The 6,447-nt window shown below is 43.3% G+C and overlaps 1 protein-coding gene across 1 annotated transcript in view; it reads right to left on the bottom strand.

The window, feature by feature from the left end:
• The window catches only part of LOC148065655 (neuroligin-3-like), a 38,818-nt gene extending 37,175 nt beyond the window's left edge, over positions 1-1,643 (bottom strand). Inside the window, exon 1 of the mRNA XM_087806981.1 lies at positions 1,283-1,643. The gene's annotated coding sequence lies outside the window, so the exon portion shown is untranslated. The remainder of the gene's footprint in view (positions 1-1,282) is intronic.
• Between the last annotated feature and the right edge of the window lie 4,804 nt (positions 1,644-6,447).

The raw sequence follows: 6,447 nt of genomic DNA, 5'->3' as shown, positions 1-6,447 counted from the left end.
ATCATCAGAGTAAAGTCATGAAATGATTCATGAGTCATGCGATCATTTATGTGAGTCGTGATAAGTAATGTGTCATGTGATCATTTAAAGGTGTCGTGATCATTTATGGGTGTCATGTGATCAGTAATGTGTCATGTGATCATTTAAAGTTGTCGTGATCATTTATGGGTGTCATGTGATCAGTAATGTGTCATGTGATCATTTAAAGTTGTCGTGATCATTTATGGGTGTCATGTGATCAGTAATGTGTCATGTGATCATTTAAAGGTGTCGTGATCATTTATGGGTGTCATGTGATCAGTAATGTGTCATGTGATCATTTAAAGGTGTCGTGATCATTTATGGGTGTCATGTGATCAGTAATGTGTCATGTGATCATTTAAAGGTGTCGTGATCATTTATGCGTGTCATGTGATCATTTAAAAGTGTCGTGATCATTTATGCGTGTCATGTGTTCATTTAAAGGTGTTGTGATCATTTATGTGTGTCATGTGATCAGTAATGATGTAATGTGATCAGTTATGTGTGTCATGTGATCAGTAATGATGTAATGTGATCAGTTATGTGTGTCATGTGATCAGTAAGGATTTCATGTGATCATTTATGATGTCATGTGATCATTTATGGGTGTGATGTGATCATTTATGGGTGTCATGTGATCATGAATGATGTCATGTGATCAAGAATGATGTCATGTGATCAAGAATGATGTCATGTGATCATTTATGTGTGTGATGTGATCATTTATGGGTGTCATGTGATCATGAATGATGTCATGTGATCAAGAATGATGTCATGTGATCATTTATGTGTATCATGTGACCGATCTATGTCATTTCTCTGTAATTTTATCAAAGACTTGGTTAAGTTTGTATCATTGATTTTCAAATAACAAAATAATAACCAGAGACTTGAAGAAACAAAAGTCAATCATTTAAAACCTGCTTCATCAGCTGAACTGCATCAACACAACAGTATCAATCATGACGTCTCTGCAGCACCGATGCTAATGTTCATGTTCTGCACACCTCACTCATCATCGATCCTGTGGGGCCCCTCAGGGGCTCAGGGTGCCCTTGTCATCGGGACCTCCAGCCTTTCAGCGGATCCCCTCAATTTTAGGATGATTTCCCTCTGAGGGGGGGTGAGGGGGTGAGGGGGTGATGGAGGGGGAACAGGTGAAGAATAACCTTCGCTGAGATTCACCGTCGAGCGACATGTTGATCGATCCGCGCGTGAAATGGATGAAAAGGTGCAAAATGTTGACGAGATGTTCACTCACCTGCCAGAGAAGCTGCGAGGCTGCGAGTCTCCTCCATCGTCCTCTCCTGCTCTCCTCCTCCTCTGCTCCTCCTCCTCTCCTCCTCCTCTCCTCCTCCTCTCCTCCTCTCCGCACAAACACACACTTTCTGCGTCAAACCCGCGGATCTCCTCGCCTTTCTGCCGCTTCAGCCTCCGCGTGTTTTGCGCATTCACGCCGCCAAGGTCAGGAGAAGATGGTCTTCAGCCCACCATCAGCTCCGCACGGCGCCCACTGCCAGCGCGTTGCTAGGCAACCGCCGCGATACGCCAGAGCATCACGTCCAGCCTCGGACCGAACCCGGATCTGAAGCCCGTCAACGGCCGCACTGGACCCGGTGCGGTGTGTGCAGGCAGAGCAGGCGCAGGTGGATCGAATAAAGACGGTTTTTGGTTCAATCCCGGCTGTCCTGGCGAGGCTGTGATTGGCTGCCGAGGACGAGGATTTTAATTGGAGGAAAATACATTCAAACCTCGTCGTTGAAACAAAATCCTTTGTTAGGTTCCGTCACACAAGCCTGAGTGTGAATGAAAAACACATTGATTAAAGTACAGTAAACATATGCACAGAATAAACAACGATACACACAGTTATGCCAAACGATAAACACAATAAACACAACAGTAATTCATTATTAACTGGTTATTCTAAATGTAATTTAAGTTAAGTCAACTTTCAAACATCTATTTCACTACATATGTAAGTAAGTAAGTATTTTTTATTTGTATGTCAATGATATCTTATCTTAACTTATCTTCTGCTCAACGAATGAATCTTAAAACTAGAAAAAACAAACAGATTTTTATTTTCACGAAGAGCTTCATGTGATCATTTGTCTCTTTGTTGCTGTTTAACCGTTGAATTCAATCTCTGTGCAGTTCCTGAGCCTCAACACCAGGTGGACTCGAGTTCTCTTCAGGTAAGGTAAGGTAAGGTAAAACTTTATTGATCCTCAGGATCAATAAAGAAATTGTTGTTTTTTTCCAGTAGCCAATACATACAGCAATTTTTTTTATAAAAAATAAAAAATAAATCGAAATAAAATAAGAACAAGATAAATAAAGAGAAAGAACAAGATGACACAATCTAAGTCTAAAGATAAAGATAAAGAACATAGATCAAAGAAAAACAACAAAGACAAAGATACAAAGACTAACATAGAACATCCAGATACTCTCACTCCACTCCTGCCCCCGAACTCAGAATTGTACAATTTAATAGCCCGAGGAATGAATGAGTCCCTGAGTCTATTAGTGTTGCATCATGGGAGGAGCATTCGTGCTTCATCTGCTTCTCTGCTCACTGATGACAGTGTTCAGAGGATGATGTCATCATCATGATGGACAGTAGTTTGTTCAATGATCTCCTCTCAGCAACTGTCACCAGTGAGTCCAGCTTCATTCCAACCACAGAGCCAGACCTCCTGATCAACCTGTTGACCTGTTGACCTGTTGACCTGTTGACCTCCTCCTGGACACATTCCCAACACACCACAGCATAGAACACTGGCCACCACAGACTGGTAGAACATGCAGAGGAGCTTCTTGCAGATGTTAAATGATCGAAGCCTCCTCAGAAAGTACTTCTACTCTGAACCTTCTTATATACATGGTCTGTGTTGCAGGTCTGTTTACTGTCCATCCACACACCGAGGTACTTATAGTTGTCCACTATCTCCACCTCGTTGCCTCTGATGGACACTGGACATGGCTTTGTCCTGGACCTCCTGAAGTCCAAGACCAGCTCCTTGGTCTTTGAGGTGTTCAGCTGCAAGTGGTTCCTCTCACTCCAGTCCACAAAGTCACGTATCAGACTCCTGTACTCGTCTTCGCTGTTGTCCCTGATGCATCCAACAATGATTCATCCAACAATGATTCATCCAACGATGTCAGTGTCGTCAGCAAACTTCTGGACGAGACTCAGCTCTGAGTTGTAGCAGAAGTCTGAAGTGTAGATGGTGAAGAGGAGAGGGGCCAGTACTGTCCCCTGAGGTGCTCCTGTACTGCACACCATAGTGTCAGACGTGATGTCCTTCAGCCTGACATACTGTGGTCGATCAGTAAGATAGTCCGTAATCCAGGAGACCAGACCAGGGTCCACATGCATCTGTGTCAGTTTGTCCTGCAGCAGAGTGACTGGATGGTGTTGAAGGCACTAGAAAAGTCCAGGAACAGGATCCTCACTGAACCGCTTCCTTTATCCAGGTGGGAGTAGATGCAGGAGGTGAAAACACACATTCAATTGTTCAACTTGTTTTCAAGGAAGTGGCAAAAGAAAACAAAGAATCAGCTCCTTCTCATGATTTATGGATCCAGATGGTCATTAGAAATAAAACGTCTCGTCAGGTTTTTATCATGACCTGAAGTTTGAGTTATTTTAATGAAGTCACATGACGTCCTCAGTTCAACATGTCTATGTGTTTGTTCAACCCTTCAGTCGAGGCGATCATACATGATCATACATGATCATACATGATCATACATGACCATGATTGACCTTCGACACGTGTGCGTCAGTGACTCGTGGGCAGCGAAGGCTGAACATCGTGGATCGATCTTCACGGAATTCATTTTGAATAAACAAACGAAACTGACTCTGAGAAGACTTTTGTTGAAAACGATCGAGAGACTTTGATTCAGCAACAAGCGTCTTAAGATACATTCGAGATGAAATCTTCTTAAAATACATGATGATGAATCATTTGTTCAGAATAAATTCTCTTTGAATTTCCTCATCAACGACCTTTGGTTTTACAAAAGTACATTTTTAGGAGATAAAACGATGTAGTTGTTCAAGAACAGAAACAAATATCATTTTTTATTTGTAATAACTTGTTCCTATATTTACAATCAAAGTCAAACTGCTTCACTTCTCGCATCGATCGTGTTGTAAGATGTGTTTGTGTATCTGACGTCTTCGGCTGCATCGTGAGTCACTTCAGATGTTTCAAAGTGAGAGAACGTTGTGTCTCGTGACAGAGTCTCACTCACTGAGCTCGTCTTCACACTCGTCAGTGACGCCAGGATCTCCTCATGAACGAGCGATGATGACCAGACCGATGTTCTCCAGACCCTCAGAGTCTCCAGACCCTCAGACTCTCCAGACCCTCAGAGTCTCCAGACCCTCAGAGTCTCCAGACCCTCAGAGTCTCCAGACCCTCAGACTCTCCAGACCCTCAGAGTCTCCAGACCCTCAGAGTCTCCAGAACCACAGAGTCTCCAGACCCTCAGAGTCTCCAGAACCACAGAGTCTCCAGACCCTCAGAGTCTCCAGAACCTCAGAGTCTCCAGACCCTCAGAGTCTCCAGACCCTCAGAGTCTCCAGACCCTCAGAGTCTCCAGACCCTCAGACTCTCCAGACCCTCAGAGTCTCCAGAACCACAGAGTCTCCAGACCCTCAGAGTCTCCAGAACCACGGTGGTTCTCCAGACCCTCAGAGGAAGAACTACAGTGGAAAGACTTTGATAGTCTCAGGGTTAAGTAAGTAAGTAGATAATGGTGACAGGAAGAAATTCATGGAGTGGTTAGATTTTCTCTCTTTCAATGGTGTCGCCTCGACAGGAAGTTTTATTTAGTTTATTTATTTATTTAAAAGTATTCGCAGCCTTGTGATCGTTCTATGAAATCCTTTCATATCGAGTCTTCTCGGGTAAATACGTTTATTATGCTTTATGTCAAAAGAGAGTTTTCGGCAGTGAAAAATGAAAACATTCATCCGACCAGAACAAGCTCCTCCTGGAGCTGAAAGCACAAACACAAAGATCCTCTTTATGTCCAAAGAAACATCTTAGATGTGGTTGAATCTGCAGAAGGTCACGTCCTTAAATGTGTTGGACCAATAGTGTTGATCCATGTTCCTCAGTCACTTCCACGAGGCCTCCAGGAGAACTGAAATGGGTCAGAAATGCTTTTGTTGAAGAGATCGTGCGACGCAGCGAGTACACAATGACAGGAATACAAATGGCCGGAGCTCCTCAGGATCCCCCAGCGGAGAGAAGAGACTCCGGACGAGGTCGGGCCAAAACCAGAACCAGGGTCGGACGTCCCGACATCGACTCTGGGACACGATGTGACAACAATCCTGCGACAGAAGTGAAAGTTGAGTAAAACATCTTCTGAGGAACACTTTTGGACGACGTCTTGTGTGGAGACTTCTGCCGCTCTGGGAGGATCTTCTCCAGGATCTTCCATCACATCAGTGAGACGGTTCACCTCAAACTAAACTCAAACGTTGGAACTCGTAGAAGAGTTTTGAGCAGATTTTGACGAGTAAAATTCCAAGAAACTCCAGGAAACATGACACGTTTTATCTTTAATAAAGTGGAATCTTTAACTTCAACCTCTGACTGTTCATAGAAGTCTCTGTTAATGTTCATTCAAAACATCTTTTCTTATCTTAACATCTTAACGGTTCACAAAAAACTTTAACTCCGAGTAACTTCGAATGATTTAAAAGCCAGGACTTTGAACCATCAAAGGTCAAGAAGTAAAGCAGGTGAACATATGTGACAATGACTCAAAAGTTAATTTGAGTTATTAATGTAACAATAAAAATCAATGACCCTGGAATCAAAAAAATGGTGGTTTTGTTCTAAGGTTTCTCTACATCTGTTGTATTATGTTAACACAATAAGTTGTGTTTTATTTTGAAAGGATGCTGGATGCGTTCATCTTACTACTGTGCTCTAGTTCCTGCCCCGCTCTTACTGCGCTGAGCTGAATTTATCTTTGTGTCTCTGCTGCAACACACACACACACACACACACACACACACACACACACACACACACACATACACACACACACACACACACACACACACACACACACACACACACACACACACACACACACACACACACACACACACACACGTTGCTGATGCAGGAATGGAAGGTTCAGCTAAGAAACATCAGTGGCAGTTGTGAGTCCAGGAACACTTAAGTGAAGCCCAGAGAAACAGGAAGTGTCTTCACAAAATAAAGGCATGATGGACGGAGCAGAAGCACCTGAAGAGTCTTGATGGACGTGGACAGATGTGGACAGATGTGTCGTCGTCTACGGTTCATCGTTGTGTGTTCCTGGATTAACTTGGTGTCGATGGGATTATTTGCAGCTTTAAAGGAAAGTGGGTCACGATCTGCTGAA

Source organism: Callionymus lyra, chromosome 14 (assembly GCF_982586985.1).
Source record: "Callionymus lyra chromosome 14, fCalLyr1.hap1.1, whole genome shotgun sequence".
Lineage (NCBI taxonomy): Eukaryota > Metazoa > Chordata > Actinopteri > Syngnathiformes > Callionymidae > Callionymus > Callionymus lyra.
Note: the sequence above shows the minus strand (reverse complement) of the source record. Positions and strands in the feature narration are given on the sequence as shown.